This window comes from Anas acuta, chromosome 7, assembly GCF_963932015.1.
Source record: "Anas acuta chromosome 7, bAnaAcu1.1, whole genome shotgun sequence".
NCBI classification, from domain to species: Eukaryota; Metazoa; Chordata; class Aves; order Anseriformes; family Anatidae; genus Anas; species Anas acuta.
This window is the reverse complement of record NC_088985.1, coordinates 12,775,990-12,798,412: the sequence shown is the minus strand read 5'-3', so window position 1 is coordinate 12,798,412 and position 22,423 is coordinate 12,775,990. Positions and strand designations below refer to the sequence as shown.

At 36.3% G+C, this 22,423-nt stretch overlaps 1 long non-coding RNA gene across 2 annotated transcripts in view; it reads left to right on the top strand.

Moving 5' to 3' along the window:
- Positions 1-22,423, top strand: part of LOC137859786 (uncharacterized) — a 170,267-nt gene that overhangs the window by 143,557 nt on the left and 4,287 nt on the right. The window contains exons 5-6 of one of the 2 annotated variants that reach the window (XR_011098549.1): positions 1,195-1,272; positions 14,590-14,705. This is a non-coding gene — a long non-coding RNA (uncharacterized lncRNA). The remainder of the gene's footprint in view (positions 1-1,194; positions 1,273-14,589; positions 14,706-22,423) is intronic. The other variant, XR_011098550.1, reaches the window with a different exon arrangement.

Genomic DNA, 22,423 nt, shown 5'->3' with positions numbered 1-22,423 from the left:
TTTTTTTTTTCCCAATTTTATTCCCCATCCCATTCCTGCAAGCAATCCCATTCCTGCTTCAGTGCTTGCCAGCTTGGGTTGCCTTCTGAACTGTGCTACAAGAGGATCAAGTTATCCAGAAACATTTGTAAATAGTAATGTGTGGTTTCCATGTGCTTAAACTGTGATGCATTGTGATCATCTTCTTAAGTAGCTACTTTTTTTCAGTTTCTTAATGACATCTGTTGTCATTGTGATTCAAAGAATATGTGATGATTCTTGTAGTGAGGCCAAATGCTGTAATCTAAGTTGTCGATAAACCTGCCTTTGATAAACTTCATGACACAGGATACAAAAAAGAGTGATTTTTTAAATCCACTAACCCTCCCCCTCCCCCCCAAGCCTGTACACTTGCACACATAGACATACAGATGCACATGCGTGCGTGTTTTAGCTCTAACGTTGAAAATATGCCTCCAGTCATGGTGGATAAAGGCATTACATGAAAGCAGTGAACACAAATGAGTGCTGAACGAGGCTCCTCTAGAGTCAGAGGGTACGTATTCATAATTTTCCAGAAGGCTTGGATTTGGATGCCTGCAGAAAGAAGAAGATTGCACAATGTTTAATCATCATCTGAGAGATGTTTTGCAAATGTTAAACCTAGGGACTCAAATGTTGCTGTTCCACTGGTTATGTAAGGAATTACGTGTTAGTGAGCTGCAAAAAAATATATGATCTCCAACAGCTCATATGTAGCTTGTGGGACTCTGAGACAGCATCAGAGTGTAGGAGAAATAAATTAAAATCCTTTATATAGCAGATTGGGACAGACAAAGGACCTCCTTACAGTCCTAGTTTAGACCTACACCTCAGTTCCACTTTTAGGACCTTGCAAGTTAGAATAGCACTGTCAGTTCTGTCAAAACGGAGAGTAGCACCTATTGTGGTTTTTACACAGAAAGTTAAAATGGTATACAGACGTTCAGAGCATACAAAATTCTACTTTTCATTTTTACTCCATGAAGAAATAGGTTTTGCAGAGAAATAAAAAATTAATGTTGCAGCACCTTATTTAGTTGTCTCTGATTTTCTTGAGGGGAGAAAAAATAATCAAACAGTTTTATGCTGATTATCAACCAATTAACCTTTGCTTTTTTTCTGAACCGCATCTATTCAATGTCTGCATTTGATTTTGTTTTATTTTTTTTCCAGGCTGAAAGGATTATCCTGTTGCATTGTAAACAACCACTAAACCTTCTAAAGAGATTTCTCATCTGCACTGTTTTGCTGGTGAGTTGCTTGAAGCCTGATGCTATAAAGATAATAGAATTAGCAGACCTAGCAGGCCTCATTATTTTTAATTACTATTACTGCTGCTCACACACTACATGTAATTTGGTAATGCTGGAGTGGGGTGAGGGGAGGGAACCAATTCTGTATTTCAGAATGGTCCATCATAGAAGTGTTTGTTGTCAAATCCATCTGTGAATTATGTATTTCTTTCAGATTTATCTTTTAAATAATATTCTGATCAAATCTCAGAAACTCAACCTAACAATAAGAAAAGGGAATGCAGACCATAAATAGGTCAAAATCAAAGTACCTTCAGCTCACAGTTTGGTTCATTTATCAAAGCAAAATCAATTGTTATTATTAGCCTATTATCATCATCCTTCCAGTGAGCTGGCTTCATTTTAATCAATATTTCTAATTAGTCTACATCAAATACAGTTTTTTTAGTCTACATCAAATACAGTTTTAAACTGTAGCAACTCAGCTCAGTGTAGGCTAAATATATATGTTTCTGTGTCTCTTCTTTCCATTATTCCATTATTCTTTACAAATAAGTAATAAGCAGCCACGTGAAAAACATATTTGTAACAGTTATGCATCAGAGTCAATAATGGATTACCTACTGTGTTAAAATGCTGTTTGTCTTTTATTTGTATGAACTATATGCTTTAAATAGTGCATTGTGTAATAAGTTACTCATCATTAAATAACTTCAAATAATCATCACTGAAGTTTCCATCTCAGCAAAGAAACTGAGGATCAGTGCTCTGTGCCATGGTTTCTACTGGCTAATTTTGACTTGTAAAATAAATGTTCATGGAAATGGCTTCAAGTCCCCCTTTTCCCATTCCTTTTCATCCCAGAAGTATTTTGGCTCTTCCATGGTTTGTCTGATAGCTCCCTAAATTTATATGTATTATATATTCTTTCTGATTTTCCCCTATTAAATTAGTATTTCTACTTTATACATGCAGTGCTAAAAGCAAAGCAGAATTAATCCATACTGGTTCTGTCTCACTCTCATGTCTTGCACTGGACCAAGCAGGGATTTCATGTTTTTAAGAGAACAACGAAAAAGCACCTGTTTACATTATTATTATTATTATTATTTAATTTTGGCTGCCTATTAGAAGGCTACACAGATGGTCCTCTTCTTCTTTCCCCTTAGCACAAATACAGCAACTGCTATGGATAATAACAATTGTTCTGCTTTCTTTCAGGGATTTAGACACAAGTTATTCATGCAGTAACAGTTTCCATAAGGCATACTTTCCAGGTGGCCAACATGGTTCTAGTTCAAGCGTTCATAACTCAGGAGTATTTAGCATCTCAATGTATGTCCTAATTTATGAAAGTAAGAGGAGGCTTATGTAAGCTGCTTTTCCTAAACACAAATAAATTGGTGTGTGTTTCTGTATGTACACATCAGAAGTCTTTCTTTGGAGGTCAATGGAAAGAGCATATTATTGAGAGAAGTCCAGTTCTGTTGCTGATATATGGAAGTTGTTCTGCCCAGTGAGGTCAGCAAGGGCACAATATGTACTGCATCTTTGCAAATAATTTTGTCATAGTTTCGTTCATGTGATTCTAGGCCTGCACTTTCTATTTAAAAATCATACTAATCCTTAATCTTTCTACTTACGTATCTCATCCAGTCATCCAAACTATTCTCTTAACAGTGGATGTGTCAACCCAGAACAACCAGCCTTTCCTTGACTCTGGTGTCAACTACACGTGTGCACTGTTGTTTAAACATGCAGTTTCTGTGTTTCTCACTCTGACAGGCTGCTTTGTCTGTTTTGACTCCTGTGCTTCCTCTATTGTATATTCTGAAGTCAGCTACAGTTTTCAGTAATACTTCTAGCGTAAGTCTGTTTAAAAGCATAAAGCCAAAGTGACCATTACCCTAATAGGAACCGAGTGCAAGTTCAAGGCAGATTCAACTCTTTATTCACAAAGTTTCTGCATTCCCTTTCTTCCCAGGATATTGTGCAGTCTAACGTACCTGCAGTCTAACTTAGGTCTTGTGGAAGAAATGGTATTCAAGAATCATGTAATCAAATACTGGATCATGATGCATTTGTACACAGGAGCAAATTGGAGTTAAAATCATATTAAGTCTGGTATTTCCTAACTTTGTAGCACAATTCAAAATGTTTGTATTTTCCTGTGTTTTTGCATGTCTACTTGTGACTAGCTGCCATTTATATTACATATATGTATTGTGTGTGTTTATAGAGGCATAACAGTGTAAGTTTTGCCTCTTGTTCATCCCTAAATCATGCATAGGTATGGAATACTCAACTACTAATGCACATTTTGCAGATATCTTTTTAGTCTGAAGTCAACTGTTACTTGCGTCAGCTCAGCAAACTGACCTGCTTCACCTCTCTGGTGTCCCTTACTTGGTGTACGCACCTCTATTTTTTTCCCACATCCTAACAGGTTGAACTCCATTAGATACCAGTGAAACACACTTGGGAGATGATAATCTTTTGTATGCTGAAACAGATATATTAGAGTTAGGAATTATTTTATTGATGTATCTATTCAAATAAATGTACATTTTTTTTCCAGATGCTATACTATTCCTAAGGTAAAAGGTTGAAATAGTTTTGGTTTATTAATTCAGTCACAGGGGTCTTGTGAGTCAAAGAACTAAATTATTCCACAAGTGGTGAAATTGATACTGTGGAATATTGTGCCTGAGACCTTTGAAGTGTAAAGAATTGAGATGTTATTTTGTGAAAAATTTCAGTGGAATTTCCATGTGGAATATCATTAGGCTCTGTTACAAATTCCATCTCAATAACAGCCAATGATCACAATGAAGTTAATGGAAGAGCTGGAAGGAGAATCAGGAGTCTTTGCACCCAGATATCATAATCTGAGACACAATTGTTTGATGAGTTCATCTGAGGATATAACAAGCTTCACAAACTTTTAAGTCAGGCACATTGAAAGTAGGCATAGTCAACTCTGCAAATACTTTTTGAATTATATTTGAATTTACCTGATTCTTTGCCTTCTCTACTTCCCTCCCCTCCCCCCCTTTTTATTTTTATTTTTTTAATGTTTCAAAGGTTTTATCAAGTTCTTAAATAAGAATACTTCTGTATGTAGTATAAAACATTCCTTGCAGCAGCAATGCTCTCTGGTGCCCACATCTCCTCAGGTATCATAAGTGTTGCAGGTGTTCTTTCAGGATAGAGGCCAGTGATGAGAATTTTAGCATTGCATGTACTTTAGAATGTTTTCTTAATTTGTAGACATGAAATATTGCACTTTATCATGTGACAGTACTTTGTAATTTAGAAAATTATATTTAGTGTGGTGTGAATTAATCTTAACACTCACTGCTCTAAAACCTGAATAATCAAGAGTGTTAAGCTAAACATAGGATATGTAAAAGTTGATCATGGCTTTCTCTAAATCATGTAAGCACTATTTTGCATATTTTCAACATATTCCTTATGCTGTTTTGAGTAGTTTAACTGAGCAGTTGTTGATTTATTGTATACACACCAAACTGATCAAAATCCCCCCAACACTGGGGTGGGGGAGCAGGCAGGGGAAGGATGAAGCTCTGTGAGGCTCTGTGATTGAATGTATTCCACAAAATCCAAGGAACTTGGAACTTGCATTCCTTCTTGTTCGTCCCTCTCTTCTTTCACTCTTCTAATGGGATGCTAGATGAATTTTGTGACAGAAGAGAGCTATAAGGTTTCTGATGTGTGTAACAAGCATTCTTCTCTGTAGTGATATCCCAGTAGATTAACATACCACTTGTAGGTCAAAAATCTGTTTTACTGCTGGCAGTGGTTTTTCTAACAGCTTATTCCCCTCAACTCGAGCTGCTGTTATGGTTTTCCTTCAGCGCATATAGCATAGGTGACTTAATCAAATAGAGTCATCATAAAAGGCAGCTTTTTTTTTTCTTTTTAATGTTAGGGGCTAGCTTGTTGATGTACTTGTCACAGTATTTATGACTAGGTATGTCATTTGCTGTCATATACTTCATAGTACATAAGCATGATAGTGACCCCAGATGCATGCACAACTGGTTTGACATCCAGAGTTTGTGTGAGAGCTTGTTGACACATAATGTGGACTGGAGCCTGTTTGCATGGTAAGAGGGAAGTAGGGAGAGCAGTTAATATTTTAGTACCTCATATGTTGCGTGCTTCTAAGAAAGTAGCAACACAGTCGCTTGTCCAGCATTCCCATTCATGTCACAGCTGAATCTAACAATGGCAAGGTGGGTGAAGTTTTATAAAGGAGAAAAATACTGGAAACAGCATAGAGAGAAAAATGTAATGCATATTGATCTGAAGAAAAATTATTACAATACATGAATGTTTGCTCATTCCTTTGCTTCTGCATTTTTTTTTTCTTCCAGGTTTTGGGATGTTAAGGTGATTTTAAAAGCATTTTTATTTTGCAAGAAAGCAAGTTAAAGATTTACATGCTCATTTGTGTCTCAGGTTAATTAAATTATTCTGGGTGGGATTACAAAATATGTGTAGTTTCAATGGGATGAACCTCAAAAAGATTTCAGTGATTTATCTATCCATGTGCATTTGTGCGTGCATATAAAGCATGGTACTTAAACATCTATTACAGAAAACAGCACACAGGGGATTTGGGTAATAGATCATTTTAATGTATGAATAGGTTACATTTCTAACTACTAGTTGGAGAGGGGTTAGTTCAGATGGGAAGGGGAATAAAGTAAATGGCTGGGAAAATTTATAGTATTGCAATTCAACAAAAATATTGATTAGAAGATGAGGAACTCCATTTTTATAAACTTAATCAACACTGATTGTTTGATACCCAGCTAGTAGTCTGTCAAAGAGAAATAAAAGCTACAAGTGTGGAGGGAAAGGGGGAAAGTGGGGGAGCAAGATCATAATATTCTGGGGGAAAAAACATGTCAAACAAGAAAATTAAAAAGCCAACAAAAAACACTAATTTCATTTTCCATAAGATTGAAAGACTACAATTTTTAAAAGGGAACAGAGGCTGGCTGTGCTTTTATTTTGTTTAGTTTGTATTGCGATATTTTTGCCTGACTGGAAATGATATTTCAACCAGCAACTGCTGAATTTAGGAAAATCTGGCTTATAGTTTATTATGTTAATATTCTGCTAGCGTCCCATATTTCCATAGTCATTATCAAATAATCAGTTCCACAAAATAGGAGGTTGCTGAGATCCATTTAGAACCAAGAGTGCCTTGGCCAAAGGTCAGTGCCAGGGGAGTTCTGCGCCACGGTGTGCAGGTGCCACTTGCGTCACAGCCATTAAACATGAAACTGAAATCAATGCCACTACCTCTTTGCAAGCTGGCAAACATCGTAGTTACCTCAGCATGAAAAAAAAAACAAAACAAAACAAAACACAAGTTGCACACACGGTGTGCTTTTATAAGGAGCTGGGCAGAGGCTGAAGGAAGTTTTAAAAAGACTGTAACTCTGGTAGCATCTCCCAAAACAGAAATAGGCTGTAATTTTCCTTGGAGATCCTCCTCTTTTTAAATAGTCCTTGGAGCAGAGAGTCCTCTGTACCTCTGAGGAAGGGTGAGGAGCTGCTCCCACGGTTTTGGTCAAGATAATCACTGCCAAGTGCACTTAATTTGGCATTTTCTGTAGAAGCTATCAACATCCCTGCAAACAGCATCTGTCACAGAGCTGGCAAACTGGACGCTGTGTTCCTGCCCAGCCATAGCATAACAAGACTGCAGGGCACAATTCACTACAGCAAACAGGAAAATTTCTGAGCCATTGATCCACAAGGTCATGTAATATGTGAAACTGAATATGTAGCTTGTCAGAGAAAGTTAGATGTCTATTTTAAATTAACTTCCAAAAAACTACTCATAATCATTGATCAATAGAAAAAGTCATTTGTACTGGGGGGGAGAGGGGGACTATGTTGCTTTTTAAAAATTATTTTCTACTGGTAAAATTGTGTTTCTTCTTTTTAAGTAATTTGAGTAGTCCAGCTGCTCTTCCACATCATGTAGCTTTATGTGTAAGCACATTATTTATATATATGCAGTGTTTTACTTAAATGCTTTTCAGAGGCCAACACTACAAAATGCTTCGTGTTGTAACTCTGTATTGTAGAAATAAGCAGTTGGCAGGACAAGGAAGAGTGACAAGACCGATTCAATATGCACTGTCACCATGAGAAATGAACACATAACTAGAACCTTGGGAGAAGTCTAATGCTTGTCCAATTTACTTTTATATTATACTTACAAATATTGGTTGACTTCAGTGGAATTATTTTTGATTAGCTGATATGTGAAATAGCCCTAGACAGTGCCATATATTCCTCTTCTGTCATTCTTCCCTCTTATTAAAGGGTTGTTACTGCACTGAGTGCTGTATTTCTTACCAGCAATTTCCTAGCAGCTCTGAAAAGTTTGCTGGAGCCTGCATCTCTCCTTGAATTAGTTTCTCACCTTCTGAATGGATTTTTCTGACTCATTTGCCAAAAGAATATATGAGCAGAAATAAGATAGTTGGGCTGGGACAGCATAAACTTCCAGCAAAACACCCTTCTCGTTTAGTCTTTCCACTCCTACTCAGCAGAAGCAATTACCTTTTGCATTGAACCTTTTTGTCTCATTAAGTGTGACATGAACATTAGCTATTTGGAAACTGTAATGTCACAGTCTCTTCTATCGATGGAGGAGGAAATGATGGCTACTCAGAACCTGGCCACATATTTGTTTGAAATTGTTTTACAGTTTGGGAGATTATCTTGTGTACTGTATCTTCTACCCGAGTGTTTAGCACAAAATGTTCAGAATTTATTGTTTTTTTTTCAGCACAGTAATGAAATGATAATAATCTTAACCATAGGTTTTCTATTTTGAGGCTATACGTAATTTGAGAAATATGTTTCTATAAGACAGACATGTACATACATTTCAGAAACTGCTATTTAGTGGTGTCTGTGTCTCAAGGAAAATAAAACAGATTTACTATACGTTTAGTATTTAAAGCGAAAGGGCACATACTTAAAATGAAAGATTTTCTATAAAGTGTGAAGCTCACTGAAGAGACAGCAGATCAGTCCTGTAGGGACAGTAAACTTTTGAGGTTTGAGAATTAAGTACAGTCAGAGAGCTTATGGTGTTGATAAACTAAGTAATTCTGGTTATTGCAGTGTCATAAAAACATGTAGATTTGCCTGGATTTCAGAATGTTCCAGTTTTGAATCTGAAAATAAGAACTCACAGTAATTTTTATTACTCATCTGTTTTCCAGGAATTTATCAGACATTTTGCAGTTACAGAGCAAAACTTAGTCTTGCCTTGAACTTAACTTAACTTAAGTAATTTCATTTTCAGATGTAAGCTTCTCAGAAAATGTTGAAATTATTATTCCAAAATACAGCATTTTAAACTCATGTTGCAATTTCAGCTATTCCTCATACCTAGCTGATTTATGATGGAATAATTTCTAGCATGAGTTTAAAAACTGAGGCAGCACAGGAGGATGTGCAGTTTTTGTTGCTTTCAGGCCTTTTTGTTAGCTTTTATCGTATTATCCATTTGCGTAGCACATCAGTCATTCAGGTGGTCATCAGAGCCTGCTGAGCCCTTGTTGGTGGTTTAATATATGTACTTACTGTACTCCTTATATCCCATGGGATTCCTCCTTGAAGGGCAGAGAGAGTCAATATATGTGAGAAGTCAGCTAGAGGAGAGAGGCGTGTAGACCATCACTAAGTTACTCGTTTTGTTGTTGTTGCAATGATTCATGGATCTGCCACCATTGTCTGATCTCGCCCTTTTAGAGTACTTGTCATTAACGAGCATTGTCATGACACAAAATCAAAACTAATTTCATTTTGTAAGGGACACCCACAGCTGTGACTCTTGCTGTAAATATGATCATGTTGTTTTTCTGTCATAATGATGAGTAGACGTATGTAATGTTAATAAGATACTTAATATTTCTAGCAATTGTAGGTGAGAAAGAGTTCATTCTGTACTGTGTAAAGTTTAAAGTTTATTTAAGTAGGCTGATAGAGACATTTCTAACTATTCATCATATTAAGACAGTTCACAAATCCGGTGTAGTGTTCATTGCTTAATTTGAAACTACTGGATTAGGTATTTAAAAAACCTGAAATCAATATTATGGAATATAAAGGAATCCTGCGGTAAAGCTTTTTCTACAGTGAAGTAGAACTGCTATGGGATGAAAGTCATATACAAGATTTATCAGTTCAGTTGTTGTCTCAGTACTATTGTGAAATAAAGACTGTGTGCCCCATGGTTGTGTTATTACAATGGCAACATAAGCAACTGAAAGGTTTAGAGGGAAAGATTGTATCTCAAATCACCTGTTATTCCTGGATAAAACAGACTTGTAAGTCTACAAAACTCCTCTTCAGCTCACAGCAGTCACATAGCAGTAAATACTACACTTGAACGCTGGAGTGAGTGTTTGTATTTGGCCTATAAAAACACTGATTATTGTGTAGCTTGTGATGTATGTGGTAACTAATATTAACCTTCTTGCTTTAAGACTCTTAATAAGTAAAGACATTGCTGGGGGAGAGAGATTAATGTTCGTTGATCGGGTTATTGGGTAGAAGCTGCTTTTCTTTCTGGTTAAGTACTAAATCATATTTTCTGTGAAAAACTACCAGGCTTGTTGTGTCCCTTTTCATGAGAGATGAGGGGAAAAATACTCTAGTAAATTTTTGCCACCAAGGGTTCTGGGATACAGGAGTGATACAGGCATTTCCTTCTGGAGGACCTCAGTCTGCGGTGTTTAGTTGAAATATTATGAACAACCGCTTCGAGCAAAGTCAGCTACCTTCAAGAGAAGCCAGTTTGTGTGAGGAGCAAACTCACCTTTTACATGCAAGCTAGCAGACAGCTAAGGATTATTACAAATTACCAAAAACAACAACAAAGTCTATATTGCCATGAGCTGTATAATAAATTTGTTGCACACCATATGTTCTTTAGAACTTTCTCAGCAACCAGTTAAGGTCTTTTATCTAGAGCAGATAACAGATATTTTGCTAAGCAGTTTCACTCTCTGGAAGGCATTATTAGTGTTTGAACCTGATCTTGACAAATAGGCTGTTGGACTACCGGTGTTAGAAGAATAATATAAACATTAATCTTCCAATATAAATGTGCTGCAAGTATCTAGTAATTGTTTGAGATCTGAAAATTAATATAAAAGCAAATGTTTTGGACCTGTGGTTTGTAGTTCTAAGGCTGTAAAGTTAGTGTAGATAAAACATTCACTCTTGATCTTAAGTAAGGGATTACTTAATAAATATAAGCTTTCAAATATGCCTAAAAGAAGAATAGGAAGAAAGAATTATAACCTAATGAGTGGCAGCTACAATGATGTACAGAAGACTTTTAAAATCAGATGTAAAAGTGTGACAATGATGTGTGAAGGCAGAGTAACATCATGTAACTTCTTCAGCTCTGTTCTGACTGTATTCTATTAATCTGGTTTCTGCGAACTCTTGAAATTTTAACTACTCCAATCATGATTAATGTTCACCTTAGGATAAATGCATTACCTCTCTTTGCATGTATGTCTGTCAACAAACTGTGGGAGGCACAGCATAGTTACCATGTCCAGACACCTCAGTAGAAAAAGACCATCTCCTTGCCTATAGCTTCAGATCTGTCCATCTTCCTGCCTATAGCTTGAGCTCTGTCCATGCATTAAGTCAATATCGGATGATGCTCTCAGTAAATAGGGGTCTTTTAATCTTTTACCATCTTCAGTAGTTTAGTGTTTAGGCAGATACTCATGAGAACACATAATATATTATCAATATGAAACTCTATTTCTGAGACCAGCTTTAAATGAGAAGAGGAGATGAATCCCAATCTTCCTGCAGCCTGGGTCTGTATTCGCAAGAGCAGAACATGAATTGTTACCATTTGTCATAGCATGGTATCCAGATATCGTCATGATCCAGATTCCCTAGTTTTCCTTTCCCATTTGTCTGATGTTTTGGAAGTTAACTTTGCTGCTTATCAGACCTTGGTGATGATTTTCAGAGAAAATTAAAAACAAAAAAAATAACAACACGCTCAAACACGCACAAACACACACACACACAAAACACAACAACAACAACATAAACCTGAATCTATCAAAATGCACAGAAGGGTTTGTATTGCCTTTGATAGATTTTTGTGTGACTACAAGTTATTTCAAGTCAACTTTATTTGATTCTTCAGCATAACTGTCTCCCACAGGAGAGGGCACAGCATGCATGCTGGTTTCCTCAAGACAACTCATTTTACTCTGCACTCTGCCTTTTTTCTTGGAATCCAGAAGATGAAAATAGAGTCGAAGAGCTGCCTCTTTCTCCCACACACATACCCCCCACACCCTTTTTCCCACATCATTGTGTTACTTCTTTAAAAATAAAATACAGAGCAAGGCAGCTCTGGCAGTTTCTAGCAAGCTGCAAGACACTGCAAGCAGCTCACAGCTCCATGTGCAGTCAATCTACTTGCGCAGACTCCTGGCTTAGGTACTATTTTCCCTTTCTCCTTGTTCACTTTGTATGGCTTAAAGGTGAATTAATAACTTTCAGTCTTACCTAGCCTACAGCAAGTACTTTTGTTTGACATGCCACCTGCAATGCACCAAATGTGGATCGCTTGTTGGTACTAAAGCTTGAACTTCAGAGGATGCGGATGTGTTTGTTAAAAGAAATGTTTAATGTACCATGTAAGAAGGCAACAGAGACAATCCTTTCACTTGTTAATTGATTACAGTTAAACTTAAAGCCAACTTTTGTCCTCAGTTCCACTGGTGTTACACAGGCCAGGATTTCCTCTCCTGTGAGAGAAAGAAATGTGAAAGGTGCAGTTCTGCAGCTGCTTTGCTTTTGTGGAAAACTTCCTGACAGTGAAGTATTGTGCAAGGAGCAGCTGCAGAATCAGGCCCTTTGTACACATGCACTTGTAGTAATCTTAAAAGAAATAGAATTGGACCTGCAAAATGGCACTTCAGCTCAGAGAAAAATCCAACGTCTTCCATCTGCTCCCTGCTCTTGCAGCTGCAGTGAATTATGATGTGCTGTCACATTTATAGGGTGATTTCATCAACTGATTTATTTAATTAATTTAGATTTAACATCGTACAAAGGATATGTGATAAAGTGGTGTAACTCTTTCCTCAGCCACTGCACTAGCCAAGATTTATTTTAAGTATCCTTTGCCTCTCTGTGTCTTCCCTTGTTCTTTTCAAGCTACAGCCAAGAGAGAGTTTGAAATAGCTGATCGGACCTAAAGCTGCTGAATAACAGTACTGCCATAAACTGGCACAGAACTGGCAATTTCAATCTTACATTATGATGTGAGGATTAAAGCAGCCATATATTCTCTCCACCAAAAAATTATCTATCACACTGATGAGTCCCTAGTGACTCTTGAAATCTATACATTGCTTCATGTGCAAGTATGGATTCATCTGTGGTTAGACCATTACTTAGGGTGTTAACAATTTTTAGAATATGATTCCTGAATATCCTTCTTGAATGTGATCTTGAAACAGCATAGAACATGCTTTCTTGCTTCATTTTTATGGAATATCAGGTGATGTCTATGGATGCTGATGGGTAAAATCAATAGCAATACTAATCTACACTTGTCTTGTGAATTGGTATCATGTTGACTGTAAAAATAAGGGACTCTTTCCTGTTGATGGTTTTAATAATAATAGCAAATTAACATTATGCTAATACATGATCAGATAGAGGAAAATTAAGGCCGAGTTTTTCATAGCAGCTGCAGGTAGGCATAGAAAGCAATGATTATTCTACTGAAAAGCATAATATTAAATAGATAAATTAAGAGAATAGAAGCTTTACAAACTGAATATAGTCTTGTGTGTGTGTTAGACTGAGAGGTTTCATTTTGCTTCTTGGCTCACCTAACATTGAGAATTAAGAGGTAGTCACAAATTAATTTTTTTTCTCTCTTGACGTTCTCCAGTGCTTGCTTAAATTGGGGGCAGAGGTTGAGCTTGAGTAAACCCCAGAAAAAGACCAAGCACAGTTTCACTAAATCCATCTAAAATATCCACACTCAGAACACTTATTTTGTAGAAGCTTCAGTTATGAACCATAGGATTCTAGTGATTGACATTTATGAGCAAACAAAATCAATTTTCAGTGGAAGAGAGAATGTAAGCAGTTAAAAAATAGCTAAATATTTGTTACAATGTGTAAATAGAAGTGATCTGAATGTCTTGTGTGTGCATCCGAGTAGTGGGCAATGCTTTATGAAGCCAGAGATGGTGGAAATACTTTGTGTTTAATTTTAATTTTTCTTGTTGTTTTTCATAGTCTTGAAAAATATGGAATATTTTGAACTGTATTTTGTTGTTTTATTTTCATAAAAAATGAATATTGGCTAAAAACATAACTTATTTCTGTAGAGTGAGACCACAGAAATAAGAGTTCTCACTAGTAGTAGAACCATAAAATAAACACTGTGAAAAATGTATGTGCTTCATCTCAAAAGCCTAAATGTTCTTTATTGTCATGTGTTGTTATTACTTATTAGAAAAAATCAGTACAAAGGAAAAATGCTAACACAGAAACTGAGCTTGGTTCTACAGTGATGGAATGACAATTGTTACTCTAGCATTCAAAAAAGTAAAATAGAAGCAAGGATCAGTAATTTAATTTTTTACATTATAACACAGTGGAAAAAATGACTGAAAAAAAATAATGTAAGAGCTATATCTTAATTTCAGAAGTGACCTAGCTAATTAGACGTTAAAAATGTGATATGGGTATGGATTTAGGCTTTTTGAAAGTTTATTAGCTTGATTATCTAAAAGGTAGACTTGAGAGGGGGAAAGGGTGTAGGCTATTCAGCAGTAAAGAATCATGAATTGAGATTAAAACTGCACAGATCTTTTTTTTTTGTAATAATAGATGTTTCTAATTTTTATGTGATAACCTCTGATAAATGTATATATCTGTGCCATGATAACATTAGATTTGTTTTCTACATCAGTGTAGTTTATCTGGGCTAATAAAATTACAAAAGAATGTATGTATATGTGTGTGTGTGTGTGTATATATATATTTAATTCTCATGTTGCAAAAGAACCACAACTAAAATTAGATTTGTTTCCCTGTCACTACTATATAGATTAGCTGCTGTCCTTATTGAGCAATGCAGTTTTTGATTATCCAATCAATAACGACACTTGAAGATTGGTATGTGTGCTGATGCCTTAGTTCTTCCCTCACTCTTTATTTTTTGTGATTTCTACACTAGACATTGCTTGTCGTGGACCCATTTCCTGGTGGTTCTCCCTGAGGGGATTATTTTGGCAGCCCTAGTTTGAGTGCATGCAAAGTCAAGGATTTATTCCTGTTGAAAATAAATCTCTGGTAAGTGCTTTCAAATCCAAAGACTTTTGTTAGCTTCAAGACTGCCTAGCTGCAGCATAAATGTCTTGATACTTTGGGGAAAATATAGTAGAAAATGTTATGTATAGCTAGAAATTAGATTTTTTAGTGCTGAATGGAGGGTTGACATTATGAAACTGTCATGTTTGGCAGATACCTTCAGGGATGCATTTAGTCTTTGCCCAGTTATACTTTATGGTTTTTGTTTTTCTTCCTCCTGTTGAAGACAATGTTGAAAATTAGCACCACCCATATCACTTCTAGACCAGTCTTTGGTTTGCCTGGGAAGGGAAAATGACGTGCTTCTGAATCAGAAGTCTGACCTCCATATGGATTCTCTCAACATTGTAAAGAAGCTAACAAAATATTATTCCCCCCTGTCAAACTCAGAATATTTGACTTCCATATCCACCTTTTAAACAGAAATATTTATGAACCTGTTCACATAATTCAAGAGAAATCCCAGAAACTAAGCTAATCTATCAAAAGTTGAACAAACCAACCTTTAAAAGCAGACTCAATAGCCTGAAGTCTATCCATTAGTCTTTAAAAACAATGTCATTATTACTTTATAAATAATGTGTTTTTACTAGTAGCCATAGTAGTCATCAGAGAAATCTTCATCAAAGTGTATTTGAATTGGTTAATAGTGGCTGAGAAAAAATTGATTTATTTATTTTTAATTATAGTATGCAAAATGAACATGAGACTTTTTTTTTTTTTTTTTACTGAAAGATGTTATAAAGAACAAGGTCCTTTGGGGAGTTCATTGCTTCTTTGATGGGAGAGGAATAGTAAATTACTTGTTCTTTAATGCAGAATATTGCAACAGAATAGCTATTGCAGCAGAAGACTGCAATACATTTACATATCTAACAAAAGTATCTAGAATCACTGCAGCAAATATTACTGAGAATCAGAAAATATTTTAAACCTCTGCTCACTTGTGAAATCCAGCATTTAATTACTGGGTGGCAGACTAAGACCTTGGTCAGAGTAAGATCTAAGTTGAAGTGACCTTATGTGTTGCGTACTATGCAATTTCTTTCCAGCCTCCTCTAATGTACATGTTGAAGACAAGGTTCTTGTGGATCATTGTTTGAATCCTCTAGTTTGCCTTTTCTAGTAGTGCTTATGTCTTCAGAACCATCACTTGCCTCACCACCTACGTTAGACACCCATGTTCAATTTGTGGAATTTAGCTGCCTCATGTACTTAATGGCTCTCTTCCCACTCCTGCATTTCATGTCCCATATCCTTTCTCTTTGGCATTTGCCTTTTCACTGTGGGATCATTCAATTTTTTTCTGCTCAAAAATCTCATCTCCTGTGTCATGCATTTTACTTCAATGGCTGGTTTTATATCAGTAGTGAAGGGACCATCATCTCCGAGAAGAGTACAGCTTTAATGCTCCATAGGAACCAGTAATAGTAATATCCTTCTGTGCACTCGCCAAGGCTGTAAGCATGCTGCACCTAAGCAAAAGGAGACTGTGTATCACATTGACCACAGAAAATTACAGTGGCTACCTTGGTCATTTGAAGCTGATGACCAGGGGACCTTGATACTAACATAACTCAAGACTGAATGTTGTGAAAATTACAATCTACATAGTGTTTGCAACTCTTGAGTATTCCACCTGTGTACATCCTTCCAGTTTTTCAAGAAAGGTGAAGTACCACTTGTTTCCAGAGATTCATGTAGTCTTTTGTCTGTTCTTACTCTCTCTAGCCCTCCTTTGCATTTCATGTTTGAACTTTTGCAAAAGTACATATTAAAAGTAAAACAAAATTGCTAAGATTTGCCTGGTTTCACATTAAATGATATGAAACCTCTGAGCTCAGCATCATTTCCAACCAAAATCATAAATCTGCTCACACTCACTCAGCTTAGGATAATGATGAAAGTTTTTAAAGGGCCCAAACGTAGGTTTCATAATAAAACCTGTCAGTAGGTTTAAATTTTGTTACACACAATTTGTACTATTATTTTTCAAAAGCACAGATGAAACTGAGAAACTAGCCAGAAGACAAATCACTACTGAATCATGCAGTCACTCGAATAAGGACCTGAATTTTGCCTACTGATCATGCAAATATCACTAGCAATGTTTACTACTCACCAAATGAGAACTTTGGCAGTTAATCTACCCACACAAAAAGCAGCCAACTTAAAAAGCTTTCAGAAAGTTACTGAATGTAATACGTCTTATAATGCAAAAAGGTGCTTAGTCTACCAGATGGGAATGAATCCACCTTAAGACATCAAATCAGGAGCAATCTTTTGCAAACTGAAAGACAGTGGGTTTGTATTAATGTTGGGGAAATGCATGCGTATAGACTTATCTGAAGCCATAATGGCTGGAGTTCATCCATCCAAGTATTTTTATCTTTTAGATCAGTATTGAGGTGAGCATTAAAGAAAGACTAATTCTAAAAATCTCTGTCTTTTAAGAGTCATGCTGCCATTTAAAAAATTAATTTTTTAATAAAATGATGAACTTTGAGGGCCAAAATAGCTAGTATCTTTTAAGAAAAAAAAAAAAGAAAAAGAAAAAAAAAGCGTGTCACGGGACTATTAAACCAATTAATAAAATTTGAAAAATTGATATGAAACTACAAGCATTCTTGCAGACATATCATCCATGCTCAAGATATATGACAGGACTCTGGGCACCTATGTGTAATATATCTTAAATGGCTTGCTTAGAAAGGTCTTGCTAAAAATACTGCTGTCTGATTTTATAATTGAGTAGTTCTAACATGTCTTTTAAAATGCTTATGTCCAGAAATTGCCATAAGGCTACTGTACTTCTAGAAGTTCTTAAATGTGGAAAACCAAATCAACTATTTTTGTGATATTGATTAGAACATGATACATTAATTCACAGGGTGCGTCTTTTTTTTTTTTTCTTTAAAAAAGGGGATTTCACTTAAGACATGGAATTTATTTCATGTTCTACATGAAAAAGAAGGAAATGCATTTCTTTTAATTGAGCTAGATAGTTTTAAAACTTTATGAGGTTCTTTGCAGAACTCTGTTGCATCCGTGTGCCATCTTCTACGTTTAGATTGGGTGTTTAAGAAAAATATAGAAGCAGCTATAATGGTTTTAAAGAAACAAAAATCAATAGGTAACTACTTAAAGTATTGCAGTATGTAGATGAGCAGCTTTGTTAAGTCTGAACTTCACACAGCAACATCAATGCAACTTGTAGAATAATGAGCTTCAATACAAATGCTATGGAGGGAGCAGGGAGGAAATGCCTCTTATAAATGAAGCAGTAAAAGGTGTTAATGCATGTTGACAAGAACCTGCTTGAGTTATGTACTGTGCTCAAATACTTTGCAAATGAAATCCTAGCAATAAGAACTTCAGAGAAAGAGGCATGGAACTGATGTAGCATATTTATTTGAAGTATAACCTTCTACCAGCACAAAAGTAGTGTGCGGAGAGAAACTTCATTTCCATAGGGTTTATCGAGAGAACAACTTTTTTTTTTTTTTTTTTAATTGCATAGGATTTAAATAGATCTGCATACAAAGGGGTATTTTTCATGTAATAAATACTATCTCTAGATAAAAGATTTTAAGCATTTTGTGCATCATATCTTAAGTGTATGCTCTAAGAATTATATAGGCGTGTTATCTGAATAACTGTGCTACACTTAGGAGTACTGAAGGCATGAATAATTATTGCTTATAATAAAGAAAGAACATGGTGAGGTGTAAGTGTTTTAAGTATCTACGCTTTATGCCTCTAGAAAATTGTCCACAAAATACTAATTGTGGGTGTAAAAGACAAATGTTTCTGTGAAAATCTTTTCTTTTGGAAATGTGAATTAAGTGCTTTTTGAGAATATTGAAATATTTTAAGTATTTCTCGCTCTAATAAAGTTGTGTGAATATTTGTGCTCATAGCCTCCCATTTTGCTGTTACTATGGAGTATGTCTTACTTCTGTTGTCTTCGCTGACAAGCAACTACAAATCTGCTGTTTTCAGCTAGCTGCCTGAATTCTGGCGTTTATGCTTGCCTCACACATAAGAATCACAGAATCACAGAATTTTCTAGGTTGGAAGAGACCTCCAAGATCATCGAGTCCAACCTCTGACCTAAAACTAACAGTCCCCACTAAACCATATCCCTAAGCTCTACATCTAAACGTCTTTTGAAGACTTCCAGGGATGGTGACTCCACCACCTCCCTGGGCAGCCCGTTCCAATGCCTCACAACCCTTTCAGTAAAGAAATTCTTCCTAACATCTAACCTAAAACTCCCCTGGCGTAACTTTAGCCCATTCCCCCTCGTCCTGTCACCAGGCACATGGGAGAACAGGCCAACCCCCACCTCACTACAGCCTCCTTTAATGTACTTATACAGAGCAATAAGGTCACCCCTGAGCCTCCTCTTCTCTAGGCTGAACAAGCCCAGCTCCTTCAGCCGCTCCTCGTAGGACTTGCTCTCCAGGCCCCTCACCAGCTTCGTCGCCCTTCTTTGGACCTGCTCAAGCACCTCGATGTCCTTCTTGTAGCGAGGGGCCCAAGTTTGCCTGTTCTTTGTTAATGAGACAAGTTAAAGCTAACTGCATATCCTCCTCTTATAGCTGAAGCATTCAGCTCCAAGGACAGCTCCTTAGCTGTTAGTGTAAAGACAGCACAGCCCTATCTGCTTAACTGTAGCAATGCTGTGGAGCACCCATTTAAAGATCCAGGTCCTTGGATTTTACTGATGTCATTGATGCCAACACATCAAGATATTGCTACCATGCCCTTCATGGTTGTTTTCTACACTTTTTCCTACTGAAGTGGGTACATAGAACTAAATGTACACTCTAAATGGTGGTGGCTTAACAGAATTCTCTGTTATCAATGACTGTTTTCTTTTGTTTTTGTCTGACATGTCTCTGCCCTCTGTGACTATAGTGGTTTGTTTCTTTTCTGTCCTATGGAGACTAATGTTACATGATGTTGACTAGAAACATCGCATATTATGTGGTGTTTGATGTTGATGGTAGAGTGGCCAGCCTTTCATTTGTCTCTGGGAGGATGCTGGAAGTAAATCACTACTCTGTTGCTGAAGTGAAGGAATGATGCAGGAGTTGCTTAGCAGTGAGGACCCTAAGCTTGCTCCCAGAACAGTTCGGTTTACTGAAAAATGACTGCTGTGTGAATTAAACCTTGCTCGTCGTCTCATGTTCTACAGTATCCATTCCAAATAGGTGTGAGGGTTCTTCGACATATTTTAAGTGTTTATTAACATGAATGACTAGCAGCACTTAGAAAACAGGGTGAATATTATCAAGGGAAGTCAGGGATAAATTAGTCAACATTTTTGTTTAATCCCAAGTCTCCTCTAGAGCCATTTGGAAAAACTCTGCTTAATTGTATATTTGTTCAGGAATATAAATTGATAATTTGTGAAGCTGTGATGCCAAGTGTACTGTTGCTGTAGTAGGTCATAATTCAACACTCCAAGTATGCAGCAGTGCACTTGTTGATGCTCAGCCCCCAAAGAGGGGGGTAGGCAAAGCATCTGAAAGTCTGATTTTAGCAAAGACAATTTTAAATAATCTATCAGTTTTCACATTCTTTACAATAAGGGTTGCTTCCATTCTACTTATAATTTTCATGTATGGAACTTCTTTCTAGTCAATCTGTCCCTTCCATCTCTGGCCTCAGCAAGAAAAGATAGGGGATTTCACTGCATATCACTGCATGCCATCCCTCTACTTCAAAAGTTTTTCTTTAAATCTTTTATCTGTAATGTTTGTAATGTACAGCATTATCTAATACTAAGGAAAGGCACAGGTGGATGATTTTCATCCTTTTAAGGTATGAAAGCTATTGTTTTGAGGCATCTACTTCCCATTTGACTAGAAAATGAAATATCCAAACTTTGCAAGCTCAGCTCTTCTTTCCAAATCTACTGGACACATCTCTGTCAGATGGAGTTGTATTTTGAACTACTACTACTGCTTTCCATAGGGGAGAAAAACCCAACAAATCCTCAATGATTTATTTTGACTGTTAGGCTTCATTGTTTGAAAATGTACGTTGTATGGAAACGACGACTCTGGTAATGTAAGAAGAATTATTAGTGGATTGTATTTATTAAGCTCTTTTTATTCCATATTAATAAGAACTCAAATGACCTATGAGGCCTTTAACAGATGTATAATGCAAAAGTTAATTCTCTGAACTTCACGAATAGTGGTCATTCACATTTAATATATGAAGAAAACACTGAAATTAAGATTTTCAATGTCAGAAGATTTAAAAATGCTGCTTTTAATAATGAATTTGTGCACCCACGTTTCTTTAGCTGTTTGGAAAATGGAAATGTAAACATTTTAAACATACTTGAAATATGTGGTGCAAAGTTTTATAACAAAATACAGACCTAACACACAGAGGCTTGGCTCACTAGCATTGGCTTTTTGCATGTATCAGCAAATTGAGCCTGATGTGGGAGAGATTTAACTAATTTATGATTACTCAATTGGTGTTTTATGGGCTTGCTTGGGGAAGACAGTCAGAACATGCTCTCTTAATTCTTTTTAAAAAATAGTCTGAATACTTTAAATTTTAGAGGACAAAAGTAATTTTACTGTCCAGATTGCACCAAAGATCCTTTTCTTCCATATTGTATTTGCTAAGCAATGTCTATTTGTGAGAAAAGTAAGAAATGTGCAATGGAAAAATGCTTAGAATTTGAAACTTGTTCTGCAGTGATTTTTCAGGTAATCACCAGTATGTTTTTCCAGAACTGTCTCTGAAATGGAACTCCATATACAGAGAGACACTTGTATAAATCACCAACCCATAAGTTACTTGATTTCTGTGATTCTCCTGAGATAGGCAATTGAGTCAGGGACATTGCTGCTTGAATACTATTCAAACAAATCAATCAGGACAGAAAATGAAGGCATTATTAACATTCAAACTGCATTTTCACTTCCCACAGAAATGTTTTTTATTATTATGGCTAACTGTGTCAGCAGTCAGACTAGACATAGACTCATTGCCAATTAATATAAAAATTCTTTTCTTTGATTTACTGGGTGAGATTGAGGGGACTGAACAGCTTCATTTTATTTCATGCATTTCCTTTCCCAAGGCTTCACCTGATTGAGGTATTGGCTCTCTGGGTCAGTGTACTTTAAAGTTATTAATTAATTTCACTTCAATCTATAATACTTAATTAAAGTTTAAAACAAAAATAAATTGCTTGTGTTTGGTGAAAATGCTGTCAGTCAGATGGGATTTCAGCAATATAATAGAGCCAACAGGTTTGTTTTGTTTATAGCAATACCAGATGACCTTGAAATGTTCATCTGGCCAATGTGGACTCTTTAAGATAAGAACCCAATTTCTTTTCTTCTCTTTACCTGGGTTAGGATTAACAGTTTGCATTATCAAAAGGATATTAGCACATGACAAGCCTACAGATATTTCTTAGGTTATTTTGCGTGCTGTCCCTCAGAGCCAGCATGAAGGCACTGTCAGCAGAACTCATGCATGTTTGACTGCAACTCTGGCTGTACAGAGGGAAAGATAGCTTTAATATTCACCCTTCAAGGTTTGCTATTGCATTTCTTAAAGTCTCATTTCATGATCGAGCAGAAGAATGCTGTTGTTTTGTTGCTGTGAGAGGCAGAATTTAGAAATGGAAAAGTTACTAGATTGAAACAGCTATTTTC